General features: G+C 49.5%; 2 pseudogenes across 4 annotated transcripts; both read right to left on the bottom strand.

Annotated features, from left to right (window-relative positions):
• Positions 1-1,327: 1,327 nt before the first annotated feature.
• On the bottom strand, positions 1,328-13,396 carry LOC308574865 (claudin-4 pseudogene; annotated as a pseudogene). 3 transcript variants are annotated; one of them, XR_014013430.1, is made up of 3 exons: positions 13,283-13,378; positions 5,055-5,182; positions 1,328-2,469 (listed from the first exon to the last, which is right to left on the bottom strand). The product of XR_014013430.1 is annotated as a claudin-4 pseudogene (transcript). The 3 variants fall into 3 exon arrangements; XR_014013428.1 differs by lacking the exon at positions 5,055-5,182 and having other exon boundaries at positions 1,328-2,466; positions 13,283-13,396; XR_014013429.1 differs by lacking the exon at positions 5,055-5,182 and having other exon boundaries at positions 13,283-13,387.
• On the bottom strand, positions 5,927-7,906 carry LOC308574867 (claudin-4 pseudogene; annotated as a pseudogene). Its single transcript has one exon. The product of its transcript is annotated as a claudin-4 pseudogene (transcript).
• Positions 13,397-15,010: the final 1,614 nt, after the last annotated feature.

Here is a 15,010-nt window from a genome sequence, read left to right as displayed (position 1 = left end):
GAGGATATATAAAAGCAGTTCCTGGCGATTTAATACAATGTGCATGCATGCCTTCTAAAGAACAATGGGTGTGGGCCATTTAAAGGAGATCAAGGCTCCAGATAAATACTGACTTCCTGCCCACAATTAATGGAGTCGCAGGACCTCTTGGCTCCAACAGCTTCCTTGTGGGCAGAAAAGCCCCAGCTTGGGAGTCTTCCCGGCCAAATGGGATTCTTGCCTTTAAGGCAAGATTGCCACAGCACAGCCCTGCGGTGATACATCAATGCTCCATTAAAGTTGTATTTTTATTTGCATTTTGCACCTGGTTTACAACCTGCACCAACTTCCTTGTGCTCTTTTTTTGAGGAGTCACTGCTTATTTTAAAACACCAAAGTTTACATAGGGAGGACACCTCTCTCCCTCCTCTCTTTTTACAGGACGAATGTGGGTGGGGTTTGCAGAAGCTGAACAAAGGCGTGCGAGCGCAGATTTATGCTTTTGGAAACGTTACACAGCCTCATGCTAGCTTGGGTTGATGGAAGTTGGGCGTCCAGCAACATGGAACTGACTCTCTCAGAAAGGCTCTACTTTGTTGAAGGTTTTTAAGCAGAGGTTAGATGGGGGTCTGTCAGGGATTCTTTAGCTGTGGCTCCTGCATAGCAGCAAGGTTGGACTCGATGAGGCCCCTTCCAACTCTATTTCAGTGATTCTATGATTCCATGATTCCATATCTTCCAACATTTCTCTGACGTTCTCTTCCACATCAAGAAGCTTCTCCTGCAGTTGATCTCGCTGCAAACATATACATCATATTCACATTTACATCAGTCACCTTGAGCCAATTACAATCTCCCGGTTGAACCTACCTCACAGGACTGTTGTAAAGAAAAAAAGGTGCGAGGGAAGGGAATGTGTGTACACCTTCAACAGATAAATGGAATTTTTAAAAAATTAAGCTGTAAACTGCGTTCAGTCCCTGTCAGGAAAAAAGGCGGGATATAATACTAACATGATGATGATGATGATGATGATGATGATGATAATAGTAAGTGTGAGAATGATCAGGAACATATCAGAGAGTAAATCCCATTGAACTCAATGGGACTTAGATCTGAGTAAAAATGTTTAGGATCTCAGTGTGAAGCTGCACAGTCTTTACCCAGTTAGCTGAGAATAAGCTCCATTGAATACAGTGGTGCTCACTTCTCTACAGTAGACAGCGTAAGGCTCCATTTACAATCAAGGAATAAACATGTTTCCTAAAAATGGCTCGCTGCTGAAGCATTGCAATTTTAAGTGGATTGGCGACATTTTCCTTCAAGGATTCATACGCCAGCTTCACCATTTCATTTGGTGCAGGAATTTTATTTTCAGTATAAACAGGACTCCATTTTTGCAGCTACTACACACACACACCACTTTTAATTGTTTTCCGAGGTGTGGAGGGGAGGAAAAAGGAAAACCGTGACATTGTGGGATCAAAACAGAAACTGGGACTGCTTCTGTAATTTTGGGACTGACCCTGGAAAACGGGGACACTTGGGAGGGTATGTGATTCGATCTGCCAAAGGTTGATATGGCTGGAGAACCGGTGGCCTTCCAGATCTTGCTGGACTGACTACAACTCCAAGCATTCCCTGATCACGGGTCATTCCAGGGATGGGTGTCCCTTTAGTACCAAACACCCCCTGAGTTTATACTCCGGCAAGGAGTGACTTTCAAGAAGCAACATGCAGCTTCTTTGTTCTCCCCCTGCACAAATCCTATAGAAGTGAGAAACCTTTCCCCTCCTGAAGCGAGAGGTGCGCCCCCACATAACAGTCAAACATAGTCTTTCCGGGCATAGCTGCCCGGGGTGGAGTGCCTCCCCCCGGCCCAGTATCTCACTGGGTAAGGTTTGGTGCTCCCCTTCTGTGGGAAGTGGCAGCACAGCATGGCCCCTCCGAAGACCAGGAGGGCGCTGGCTGCCCATCCCACATACAGCGAGATGCCCAGCTCTCGCTTCAAGGCCTCGGGCACCAGGGGGTTGTAGAAATTGCTGACGATGGCGCTGGCGGACCAGGAGATGGGGACAAGCAGAGTCAGCCCGGCCAGGATGAACCCCCCACCGGCCACTGCCGAGACTCTCCCCTTGGCCTCCGGGTCCTCCACGCAGCGGGTGCACTCGGCTCCGGTGATGGCCACGAGCAGGGCCAGGGCGGAGAGGGCGATGGAGACCACCACCAGGGCGCGGGCTGCCTGAAGGTCAGCGGGGAGGTCCAGCAGGGAGTCGTAAACCTTGCACTGCATCTGGCCGGTGCTCTCGTAGACGCAGTTCATCCACAGCCCTTCCCAGAAGACCTGGGCCACGATGATGTTGGAGCCAATGAAGGCCGTCACTTTCCACATGGGCATGGCACAGGCCAAGATGGCGCCCAGGAAGCCCAGGACCGACAGCACCAGGCCTCCCATCTGCAGGGCCAGGACCGCCATCGTGCTCCCCCCTGCTGGGGAAACAGCACAGAGGGCGGTTAGTTGGAAGCAGGAGCCTTGGGGTTGGGAGAATGCCAAATAAAGCTTCCCAAACTTTTCAAGGGTCTGGATTGAGGGGATTCTGAATACAGTGGAACCTCAGTTTTCGAATGTAATCGGTTCCGGAAGACCGTTCGACTTCCAAAACGTTCGAAACCTAAAGCGTGCATTTCCGGAAGCATTTCTGTCCAGAAAACTCTATACGGAAGCCATGTGGCACGTTCAGATTCTGAAAAGCGTTCGAAAACCAAAGCAATTACTTCTAGGTTTTGGGCGTTCAAAAGCCGAAACGTTTGACTTCCGAGATGCTTGAAAACTGAGGTTCCACTGTATATTGTCAGGAGCCAGATTCAGGAGTAGGTCAGCCATACAACACCCAGTTTCAGTGAAGTTGACTCTTTAGTCAAAGAAGCTAAACAGCTCTGGCTGTTTACATGCACACACCTACCTACCTACTTACCTACAGAGCTTTTTTCTGGGGGTACACAGGGGTATGCATGCCCCTAAACATTTTGTGAATCTTTGTACTTTTATCCATTTACTGTATTTATTTTCCCCGATTTGAACTATAAAATGGTGATTTTCTTGAGTCAAAATGAGAGCACCCCTTAACATTGCACTACATACATACATACACACACAGACCGTATATATACGGTCATTTGAGCTCTGCCCCTTAGATACTTTTAGCTTATGAGATAGCATTTCAATAAGGGCAATTTGCCAAACCCGAGAGCGCCAGCAATCCAAATTATTAAAGGTTTTCCAGGATTCGGCAACACAGCCCCAGGCTGCCGCCGAGAGATGAATATTAAGTTATTTACTTCTCAGATCCCACTCCATTTTTGTATACAGGTTCGAATTTGCCAGGTGGGAAGATGGAGCAATCATTTGCTGAGTTATCAAAGAGATCTCAGCAAACACCTCCACCCCAAATGCCCACACCCTGTTTTTCTGGCCACCACACCTGGCAGGGAGCGGGTGCGAGGAGGTGTAGTTCAGGGGGTTGTAGCTCAGCTGCCGCCAGCCCTAGGAGACCAGTCTTGGCTTCCGGCTCAGAGAGGAGGAGGCCCAAGCGCTCCCGTGGAGTCTGCGTTGCATTGCCACCTCTTGAGCAAGAGTCTCCTTCTGTGGTGCTGACCATGAGGGAGGAGTGCCTCCTTCCGCACCCTCTCTCTGTTTGCCCTCCCACCCAAGATGGCGGCCGATGTGAAGCCATGAGGCGGCCTGAGGCAAGGGACGGCCTGCCTCCTTCAGCCCTTGCATGGGAACTGTGGTGTTCAAAAACATCTAGTGTTCAAAAACATCTCCACCTAAGAAAGAAGCTGTAGGTGTGAGGAAATAACCTGCCGTTGCTCCAGAATGATGTTGCTGGACCAGGGGTCAGCAAACTTTTTCAGCAGGGGGCCGGTCCACTGTCTCACAGACCTTGTGGAGGGCTGGACTATATTTTGAGGGGGGAAATAATGAATGGATTCCTATGCCCCACAAATAACCCAGAGATGCATTTTAAATAAAAGGACACATTCTACTCATGTAAAAACACTCTGATTCCCGGACCGCCCATGGGCCGGATTTAGAAGGCGATTGGGCCGGATCCGGCCCCCAGGCCTCAGTTTGCCTACCCATGTGCTAAACTGTGGCTCTCGCCATTTTCTCTGCTGTCTGCTGGGAGTCTTCAGAAGGCCGCAGGGCCCTTCCATAGTATGGAACTGTTTATGTGAGAAGAATGGAAACAGACTAATATTGGTGCATCCCAACTAGAGACTTGCCCAGCCTCCCCTCCACACAGCTCCAAATGGCTTATATTTTATAGAAACATGGACTTCAGATCTATCTGTGGCCCCCGCTATAATGCTGAAGCAAGACATCCCAACCAGTATAAGACCGGCATCTGCAGACCATGCCCCATTGACTGATCAGGTTTTCTACTGTGAATGTTTAGCGCATCAAAAGAGAGAGAGAAGGGGAGGAGAAAGTCAGAGAGAAAACATTTCCTTTCGAGCATTTGCTTTGCTGAAATTTCTCATCTGGTCCGCTGATGGGGCTTGACTGGAATGTGTCCTCTCTCTCTCTCATAATGTTAGAACTCAAGGACATGTCATTAATCTGAATGCTGGAAGATTCAGGACAAAGAAAATAAAGTCCTTCTTCACGCCAGAAATAATTAAACCATGGAACTCATTTCCACAGGAGGCTGCAGTCTGAAATCCTGCCCATCACTTTAGACAGTGCCGAGCTAGATGAGCCCATGACCTGATTCCATACAAGGCAGCTTCTGATGTTCCTCTGAACAGTTTGCAAACTCAAAACTTCCCCTCTTCTTGCTCAAGAGCCCTATCTCAGCTCTTTACCTCTCAAAACCAGTTCTATCCCCACCCCTGGCACACACACGCGCCCCAGTCTGGTATACGGTGTCTTCTTCCTCTTCCTTGGAATTACCAATGTGCCAACACAAAGGTGGCAGAGCAATCAGGTTACTAAAAGACTCACCTGCCTCCCTGCCCACCCACCCACTAAGCAGCCGGAAAGGTGGTTCAGTCCTATTAGGAATATTTACCTGATGTTCTTGTTGCCCCACCTAACAGAAAGGATATCGTGGAGGTGGGGGAAGTAGCTACAAAATGATTGCGGAATAATAGATTTGTAGAGTTGGTAGGAATCTCAAGGGTAATCTAGTCCAACCCCCTGCAATATAATGCATTTTAATATTATTTACATGAATGTTGGCATTTTTTAACGTGCCCTTTCCCCTCATGTACACATTATTTGGTTGTGCAAAATTCAGAGAGCTGCAGATTTCAAAGGATGACTTTTGATTTGCAAAATGTTTTGGGAGAGCAAATCAGGCTCAACGTGAAATGCAAACCAAACCAAATTTCTCCCTGTCCTTAGACACAAGCCAGGGTTTATTCAATTCTGCCCCCCCCCCACCTCAGGGACCTTCAAGGTTGTTAATGATCTAGCAAAAAACAACTAAAGAGAAATATATAAGGGTCAGTGATCGAAAACAATCCCTGAAAAAGGGGCACAAGAGCCCCCATAATTTATTTAATATTTATTTGTAACATTTACATCCCACCTATTTTCTCCAAGGAGCTCAGAGTGACTTACATAGTTCTCTTCCTCCTCATTTAATCCTCACAACAACCTTGCAAGGTAGATGAGGCTAAGAGTGAGTGACTGGCCCAAAGTGAGTTTCAGGGGTGGTGGGGAATTTGAACCCCGGTCTTTCCCAGGTCCTATTCTGACACTCTAACCACTACACCACAGCTGGCTCCCTTAACAGGCTAAACGTCACAGCCCCAAGAAGATGACAGAGGATCTTGCAACCGTTAATGAGAAAGTGAATCATTTCCCCCTCAGCACAGAAATGATGTAAAGAAATTGCATGAAAGGAGTATAATATGTGGAATGGAGAGGACAGAAAGGTATGCTTCTTTTTTGTTATTTATTCAAAGCATTTCTAGGCTGCTGGATGGAATTTACAATCAAATAAAAGGCAATTTGAAAATGCAAAAATAAAATACTGAAACACACACACGCACACACACCAGAATGCCTAACATGAGATACTCTATCTCTCTGTCTCTCTCCCACCTTTCTCCCCCTCTTCCTACTCGGGCATCCCTGATTCAGGCAGAGGCAGAATATGAAAAGCCTGGCTGTCAAAGGAGAGATCAGCCTCAGAGCATCGCTTGGGCCACAGAAAACAGGATAGTTGAATGTTACTGTAGCTGATGGGAGCACACAGCCCTGCTGGCTGGGGACACTGATGGAAAGGTGCCACACTAAGAAGGCCCGCATAGGTCAAAACACCCACTTCCCCAAAAATATACTGACTGAATAATGGGCTAGAGCCACTAACCAGAGGGAAAGAGGTTCAGAAATTGACCTGAAGAGTCTCTGGAGGTCCCTAGCCCCAGATACAACATTTTTGGCAGTGACTGGTCCCCAAGGTTGCACCCTGTGAGCTTCGTGCCCAAGTGGGGATTTGAACCCTGGTCTCTTCTAGTTCCTAACTTGTCACCACAACACTACAATGCAGAGTCTTAGCACCCAAACTCTCACTGGCTTCCCCCTGCCACTCCACAGTTCCAGGCCAGGTAGCGAGATGCAGATTCTAACAATAGGCAAACCCAGAAATGCTCCTGGAACACAGAGACACACACAAACCCTTAACCCCCACCATCCTGGGGCTGTTAGTCCCATCCCTTTGTGGCTCTTGAGTCTCAAAGTCACAAGGAAGCTTCCCTCAAAAGCTTCAGTCCAGCTTAGAAATCTAACATCTGCCGGGTGGTTTGGAAGCTCACTCTGCTTCTGCAGCTCAAAGGCAGTGTGACGGAAGCCAGTTCCTGGCCTGCTTTGGTGGTCAACCTAGCCGCGTTCCCGTTTTAGGATTTGGTGGGCACAGCAAACAAAGGCTGCTTCCAGAGTCAAGACACAAAGTGCGGGGGGTGGGAGAGAGACTCAGGCAGCGAAGGAGGGTCCCTCTCCATCCGCAGTAAAACCTACTCAGTCGCCTTCATGGTGGAAAGGTCCCTCAGGAAAAGGGGACGGTCTTTAGACGTAGTTACTGGCAGGCACTGACCGCGCCGCCATGTACTTTGCTGAATACGGCTTCTCACTTTTCGGAGGGCAGTTGCAGCACAGCAAGGCCCCGCCGATGATCAGGAGGCTGCTGGAGGCCCAGCCGATGAACAAGGAGGGCCCGAAATCCCGCCTCTGGTTGTAGGCGAGCAAGGGGTTGTGGAAGTCCTGGATGATGGCATGGGTGGTCCAGCAGAGGGGGATGAGAAGCAGGAATCCCGAGATGATGAAGAAGACACCAGCCGCGATGATGACCCGGGCCTTGGGGACTTCCTCCTCCACGCAGTTGGTGCACTTGCCGCCCAGGATGGCGAAGCAGGTGCCCACCACCGCCAGCACAATGGCGATGACCACCAGGGCCCGGCCAGCCTGGATGTCCTGTGGCAGGCCCAGGATGGCCTCATACTGCGTGCACTGCATCTGCCCAGTGCTCTGCATCACGCAGTTCATCCACAGGCCCTCCCAGATGCGCTTGGAGAGCAGGATGTTGTCTTCCTGGGAGATGGCCACTTTCCACATGGGGAGAATGCAGCAGGCGAGCGAGCCCAGCCAGCCGATGATGGAAAGGGAGATGCCCAGGACTTGGATTCCCATGGAGGCCATGGCTTCTGGAACTTTGGTCTCCCCTGCTGCGCACCTGCAGCCGAATGGTGAGCGGGAAGACTTGGGAGTGTGAGGCAGGTGGGGAAATTTGGGAAAATTATAGGCTGCAACAGTGGGTGGAGTTTCCTGGCTCCATCCTGGCTGAGAGGACCCGGAGGCTCAAACCTGTTCCCCGGGATTCCTCTGCATCATATAGGCTGGGATCGTTGCGGCACATCTGGGACAAGAGGGCTGAGTTTCCCTGTTCCTGTATCGCTTGGGGAAACCAGCCAGGGATGAGATGGGATGGGTGAAAGAGGCTGGCCGGATGCTGTTGAATAGAAAAGGTGTTGCAGAGCTGGGGGAAGTTCAGAAAAGGGCATCCGGAATGATCCAGAGATGGAGCCACTCCCATAGGTGTGAAGATTTTGCTGTGTTTTTGGCACCGTCGATCAGGGGGAAAGTGAGTGAGAGTTGGTAGGATAGACACTTAATAAATTATGCATGGCATGGGGAAAGTGACTCAAAGGGACCCAAAATGTCACCTAATCCAACCTTCTGCATTGCAGGATAAAGAAAAGTTTCTTCTCTCTCTATCATAATGCTAGAACTCATGAACATGCCATGAAGCTGAATGCTGGAAGATTCAGGCCAGAGAAAAGAAAGTCCTTCACGCCGCAAATAGTTAAACAATGGAATCACTTCCACAGGAGGCAGTGATGGCCACCAACTTGGATGGCTGTAAAATAGAATTGGATAAATTCAATGCGGATAAGGCTATCAGTGACTCAATATCCATGATGGCTCTGCTCTGCTTACATGGTCGGAGGCAGTAATGCTTCTGGATATGAGTTCCTGGAAATGCCAAGATGGGAGAGAGAGCTCTTGTGATCAAATCCTGCGTGCAGGTTTTCCATTGGCTGGCCACAGCAAGAACAGGATGCTAGATTAGATTGGCTTGATCCAGTAGGATCTTCTTATGTTCTTAGGGTAACTTCTTGAATAGTTTGATTCAATACATTCAGGTCTGAATCAAGACAACAGTTTCCTATCCCACTCCAGGGGCTGATTTACTCAGCAGTGCTAAGGTGATTCTCTTGGGTTGTGAAGGTCCACTGGGTTCATTCTGCAAGAATTTCAGCTCTGGCACTATTTTCCACCACATAGAAATGATTTCTGTTGTCACTAATTACAGCTGCTTCAAATGGTCTTTTTGCTGACGTTTCGGCTCTGATCGACTTTCCACGGACTGTACCTGTTGCATGCCATTGCCATTTAATGCCATTCTTTGCCATTTTGTTTCCTTATCACCCATTTGTGCATAGAGAGAGATACACCTGACAATAGAGGAACGTGTTCCCTGCCTTAGGTAAAAGTGGGCTCTCATCCACAGGAAAGCTTCTGACAGGAGCCAGGTGTGTAGCTCAGGGACAGAAGATTTTCTTTCAGTAAGGAAAGTCCCAGAATTGATCTCCAGATCAAAAAGAATCACGTAGGAGATGATGGAAAGGCGGAGGACTGCAGCTCCGTAACTGAGCTCCTGTTTTGCATGTTGCCAGTCACTGCAAGCAATACTGAACTAGGTGGAAAGTCAGACTGACTCATTCTAAGGCAGCTGCTTTCTACATTCCTGACTGGGAAGGACTGGTGCTCTGTGACAAAGCATCAGCTTTGCTTACAAAAGCTCCCAGGTTCAATCAGGAAAAGCAGGAGCAATTGGATTACCAAGCAGGGTGGGACACAGTGTCTCCTTTGCATGCAAAGCGCCCAATCCCTGCTGGCATCTTCGAGCAAAACTGGGAAAAGACTCCCTAAGACCTTGGAGAGCTGCTGCCAGTCAGTATAGATAATATTGAGTCAGATGGACCAGTGGTTTCACTTGGCAAAAGGCAGCTTACTGTGTTATACCTTTAGTCAGAACAATGAGGACTGGAGCCTTGGGCTGCTTATAGAGGAAAGGCTGTAGTTCTGGCCGGTAGAACATCTGCTCTGCATGCAAGAGGTCCTGGGTCCAATCCCTGCTGGCACCTCCAGGTAGAGCTGGGGAATAGACTCCCTGCCACAGAGAGACATTGCTGCTGCCAGCCAGTGTTATGATAGCAAGCTATCTAGGTCAATGGCCCTCCCACTTCCATGCAGTCTGCTCCAGACATCGTCTTGTCCTCCTTGGAGGGCGTGAGGTCCACAAGCAGCAGGGCCACGCCCCTGCCACTGAAAGCACCAAACCGGTCTGGGCAGTGAATGTTACCAGACACACCGCACAACAGCAGCAGCAGCAGCCAGTGAGCCATCATCTCAGAGGTCTGTGGAAATAGAAGCCAGGGAATGTGGAGGGTGGCTCCACTCAAGGCAACCTGCTGCCATCTATTCCTTCCCTTGTAAACATCTTTAGGATCACAGCCCCAAAAGCGACGCGGTGAATTAGATAAGATCTCTTTAATCAAGCGACCACCCTAATAAGGTTGAGCACATTGTTAAGCTCACAAGCGGAGTACTGGAAAGACACCCCCCACCCCGTATTCTCATAGGAGAAGGCTAGCATGGATCCACAGCTAGAGGCAGTAATGCTTTGGACATCAGCTGCTGGGAACTGCTGCAAGGGGAGATGGTGCTTGTGCTCAGGTCCTGCTTGCAGGTTTTGAATCTGGGTCTCCACAGGCCTAGACCAACACTCTCATGCTCTAATTCTTCACATTTTCATGGAGCAACATAGACCAAGTAGATAACATTGGGGTGCAGGCTGCCCAGTATCCCCACCCACCCTCTTTGGGCTGCCTGCTTGATGTTGACCCATGACAGGGCATATTCAGTGGTGGCTCCCTGGTTGTGGAATGCCCTCCCTCGTGAGGTGCATCTGCCTCCCTCATTATTGACTTTCAGGAGGAATTTTTTTTTTTTTAAAGTTTTACCCAGGCCTGGGTAAAACAACACTGAAACTACCAGCTGAGTGAATGCATTTGTTTAAAGCTGTTTGCATGATGTTTCCAAACGATGTTGTTGTTGATCAGTTTCTTGCCCGCGGCACCTTAGGGAGGAAGGGCGGGATGTACGTTGAATAGATGATGAAGATAAAATAAAGGTAATGCATTCAGACGCCTGGCGAAAACAGTGTGTGGCTCACGCGGGGTGCATTAAGTGCGCAACACTCTGTTGGGGAGACTTATTTGCAAGAGCAAATGTGCGGGTGTTCCTCTCAAGGAGGCGAATTCTCAGGTATTCAAGGCATACCTATCTAGGAACGTACTCTGGCAAAGGAATGTGAAGGGCAGGGGCCGAGAATGAAAAGTTCTTTGTCATGAAAGGCTGGACAAGGGCCAGCGAGGATCTGCACAGCTTGTTGGCTTCCAGAGATCTCTGCCCAGCATTGCCCTCCATGCTTATGGCATGCAGGCGATGGAACTAAGAGCATAAGGAGAGCCTGCTGGGTCAAGCCAGTGGCTCATCCAGTCCAGCATCCTCTTCTCACAGTGGCCATTTTCTCTGGGACGCTTGCAGGGCATGAGGTTAGGTAAAGGGACCCCTGACCATTAGGTCCAGTCGTGACCAACTCTGGGGTTGCGGCGCTCATCTCGCTTTATTGGTCAAGGGAGCCGGCGTACAGCTTCTGGGTCATGTGGCCAGCATGACTAAGCCACTTCAGGCGAACCAGAGCAGCGCACGGAAACGCCGTTTACCTTCCCGCCAGAGTGGTACCTATTTATCTACTTGCACTTTGATGTGCTTTCGAACTGCTAGGTTGGCAGGAGCAGGGACCGAGCAATGGGAGCTCACCCCGTCGCAGGGATTCGAACTGCCGACCTTCTGATCAGCAAGTCCTAGGCTCTGTGGTTTAACCCACAACGCCACCCGCGTCCCATCGGGCATGAGGTTATCAAGGGCTATTAGCCACGATGGCTGTGCTCTGCCTTCACAGTTGGATGCAGCAATGCTTCTGAATCCCAGTTGCTGGAAACCATAGAAGGGGAGGGTGCTTTTGTGCTGGAATCCTGCTTGTGGGTTTCCCATTGGGGCATCTGATTGGCCCCTGTGAGAACAGGGTGCTGGACTAGATGGGCCATTGGCCTGTTCCAGCAAGCTCTTCTTACGTCTTTGTGGGCTGTTTGGGGAGGTTCCCTCTCCCTTAGGGGTTTATTTTCTAAATATTTGTCATACTTTTGCAAAACTGGAGGTTCATGCAAGCCTGCTGATACTTCCCCGCTTGGGCGGTTTAGTTTTGGCTCTGAGAACGAGTTAGCAGCTAGTAGTCATCATACACCAGTAATGGTGACACCGTTCTGAGAAGGCCCATGCCGTCAGTTCTGCTTGCAAAACCATAGCGCTGAGCTAGTTATTCATTTCCGTCTGTTTGCGGAGTGCCCAAGGCCTTGGAACAGTCCCTTTCCACAACTCAATATGTTTTTGAAAGTTCTGCAGCACTTGTCAAGCGTGAGCTGAATCGATCCAGGCAAAGTGGTTTGCAACACAGCTCAGGTCTTGCAAACACAGCATCTGAACAGCTTATCTTAGCAGCCAGGAAGATTGTCAACAGGAAATGTCACCAAAGGTGGAACTGTCCCACAAAAAGACAAACTGGAGAGGTCAAAGGTCGGGAAAGGAGATAAATGTGTAAGGTCAGGTCACTGCCGTCACTTCCACCTGACCAAGGCTAAGTCAAGCAGGACAGCGCCAGGCCTAAGAGCCAGCAGCAAATCAAGGATGCTACCGCAGGAAAACAAAAGTGGGGTTTGAGTTGGAATCTCCATAGATAAAGACATGTAGCTGAGCAGCAGAGCATCTGCTTTGCATTCAGAAGGACCCAGGTTCAATCCTCAGTGACATCTCAAAATAGGGCTGGGGAAAAGACTCGCTGTCTAAAACCTTGGAGAGCTGCTGCCAGTCAGTGCAGACAGTACTGAGTTAGATGGACTAAGGGTCTGTTGAAGTATAAGGCAGATTTCTACAATCCTCTATAAAGCAGCTCTTGGTTTGGAACTGGAATCTTAGCTTGGTTGTTGAGCACCTCCTTTGCAGGCAGAAGGTCACAGATTCAATCCCTGGCATTTTCAGACAGGGCTGGGAGACCCTCCCTGGAGACACCCTTGCCCCTGAAACCCCAAGGAGCAGCTGCCAGTCAGTGTAGACAGTACTGAGCTAGGTGGACCCAAGGGTCTGACTTGGTAGTTCTCAGAACAAACAAAGACTACGTGAACACACAAAGGCTGATCTGGGGAGAAATGATACTGGGCATTCTATCAGCTGGATAGCTCAGTTGGCTTGAGCATGGTGCTGGTAAATCCCCATAAGGGACAGCTGCATATTCCTGCATTGCAGGGGGTTGGACTTGATGATCCGCAGGGTCCCTTCCAACTCTATGAATCTATATGAGCATGTGGAAATACCCCTGTGGGGTGCCAGTCTCTCTCTGGTGGGATCCCAGCCTGTCTCAGGCAGCATTTGACCCAACCCACAACAGCTGGGCCCATGGCACCGATGCCCAGAAACCTCTTCTTCCTTTGCCAAGGCAATCTGGGGTGCTTCAGGCAGACTGAAGGTTAGCCCCCTGTTTGCTGAGCCCCTGAAATGCCCAGCTGGGCCAGGACGTGGCTGGGGTGGGGAAATAGGGGGAGGTCCACTCACCTGCGGAGCTCTCTGCGGAGCTCTCTGCGGCCTCCAGCGAGCGAAGGATCCCAGGAGATGGCGGAGGGAGGGAGGGGACGGGAGGGAAGGGGCGGCTGGCAGGGGTCTCTCCCTGGGCATGGAGTGGAGCTGCACAGCAAGCTCCTTGAGAGGGGAAGGCAGGGCCAGGCAGGTCGCCAGGGGAGGCGGAGAAAGCCACAGGGGATCAAGAGCAGGTGTGCGGAATGTGTGCCTGGAATCAACAGCCTGTCCTGGAGGGAAGGGAAGGAGGCAGCTTTGGCTAAGGAGGCCCAGCGAGGACGTGAGTGCAACCAAAGACCTGCATGGCTGAGCTCCTGCTTCCCAACTCATCCTGCATTGCAACAGTGAATCCTGGAGAGAGGATGTCTGTGCACGCTCAGGAATTCCTGCAGCAGCTGTCGCAGAGAGTAACTCCCACCCCAGATACCTCTTTGATTATTTTTTATTTTGTGACTGATATATTGCATTTATATCCCACTTTGTTCTCCAAGGAGTTCAAGGTGGCATGCATGGTTCTCTCCCTCCTCGTTTAATTCCCACAACAGCCCTGTGAGGTGGGTTAGGCTGAGAGGCAGTGACTGGCCCAAGGCCACCGAGTGAGCTTCATGGCCAAGTCGGGGATTTGAACCCTGGTCTCTCCTAAGTCCTAGTCCAGCATTCTAACCACTGCACCAGGCTGGCTGAAATAATAATAATAATAATAATAATAATAATAATAATAATAATAATATTTAGAAATTAGGTAAGAGCTGGGAGTAATAATAATAATAATAATAATAATAATAATAATAATAATAATAATAATAATAATGTTTAGAAATTAGGTAAGAGCTGGGAACACACAGCCCAATCTCTGAGCAGCAAGAGAATCTGGTGGTTCCAGCACATACTCAGACTTTGGTTTCTGTGGAATGAAGGTAGGTGGAGACTGTGGTGTCTTTAGGATTATACGGCTTTATTTACACATATATACATCCTGAGCATGGGATGGAAGGGCTCATACTTCCTCCTCCAGGAAGCCCACTTCTGACACCAGTGTTGCATGCTCCCCAATCTCTGAGCAGCAAGAGACTAGGGGTTCTAGCACCTATCCAGGTTCAGTGTCCTTGGGGAAAGGGTCGGCAGGGACTGCAGTATCTTTTGGATTATATAGTTTTGTTTACACATATATACAGCCTGAGCATAGTACGGAGGAACTCGCAGCACTAACATCCCAATAGATCTGCCCACCCCATTAGAGTTCCAGGGCGATCCCCAAGCCATAGCTTTTGAAGGGTCATCCAGATTGACCCCCCCCCCCAAGCCTATAACATTATGGACAGCGGGGAGAAATCTCTTATATCCCTAGGATTTCAAAGGATGGCTGCATTTCGGCTTGCAAGTTATTTCGCAAAACACAGATTTGCTAAGTTCATCTACGAATGTGAGTGGGCTCAAATTTTTCTCCCATCCCTAGCAGTGACTTTCTGAAGTAGGGGAGGGCTCACCTTATAGCCCACATGGCCATTCCCCCAAAGAGAGTCCCAAAATGCCGGCAGATGTGTTGATCCTTGGTAACTACACCCACCCACCCCAAATAGCAGGTGGGCCCACCAGGAGGTCTGCTGCATACATACAATATTGGGACAGGGCTTTTAGTGTGGTAGCACCTGCCCTCTGGAGTGCCATGTAGTTACATTTCAGACAAGTTCTTATTGACTTTCTGGG

This window comes from Podarcis bocagei (assembly GCF_964188305.1).
Source record: "Podarcis bocagei genome assembly, chromosome: 15".
Lineage (NCBI taxonomy): Eukaryota > Metazoa > Chordata > Lepidosauria > Squamata > Lacertidae > Podarcis > Podarcis bocagei.
The sequence above is the reverse complement of the archived record's forward strand: the minus strand, read 5'-3'. Positions and strand labels throughout refer to the sequence as shown.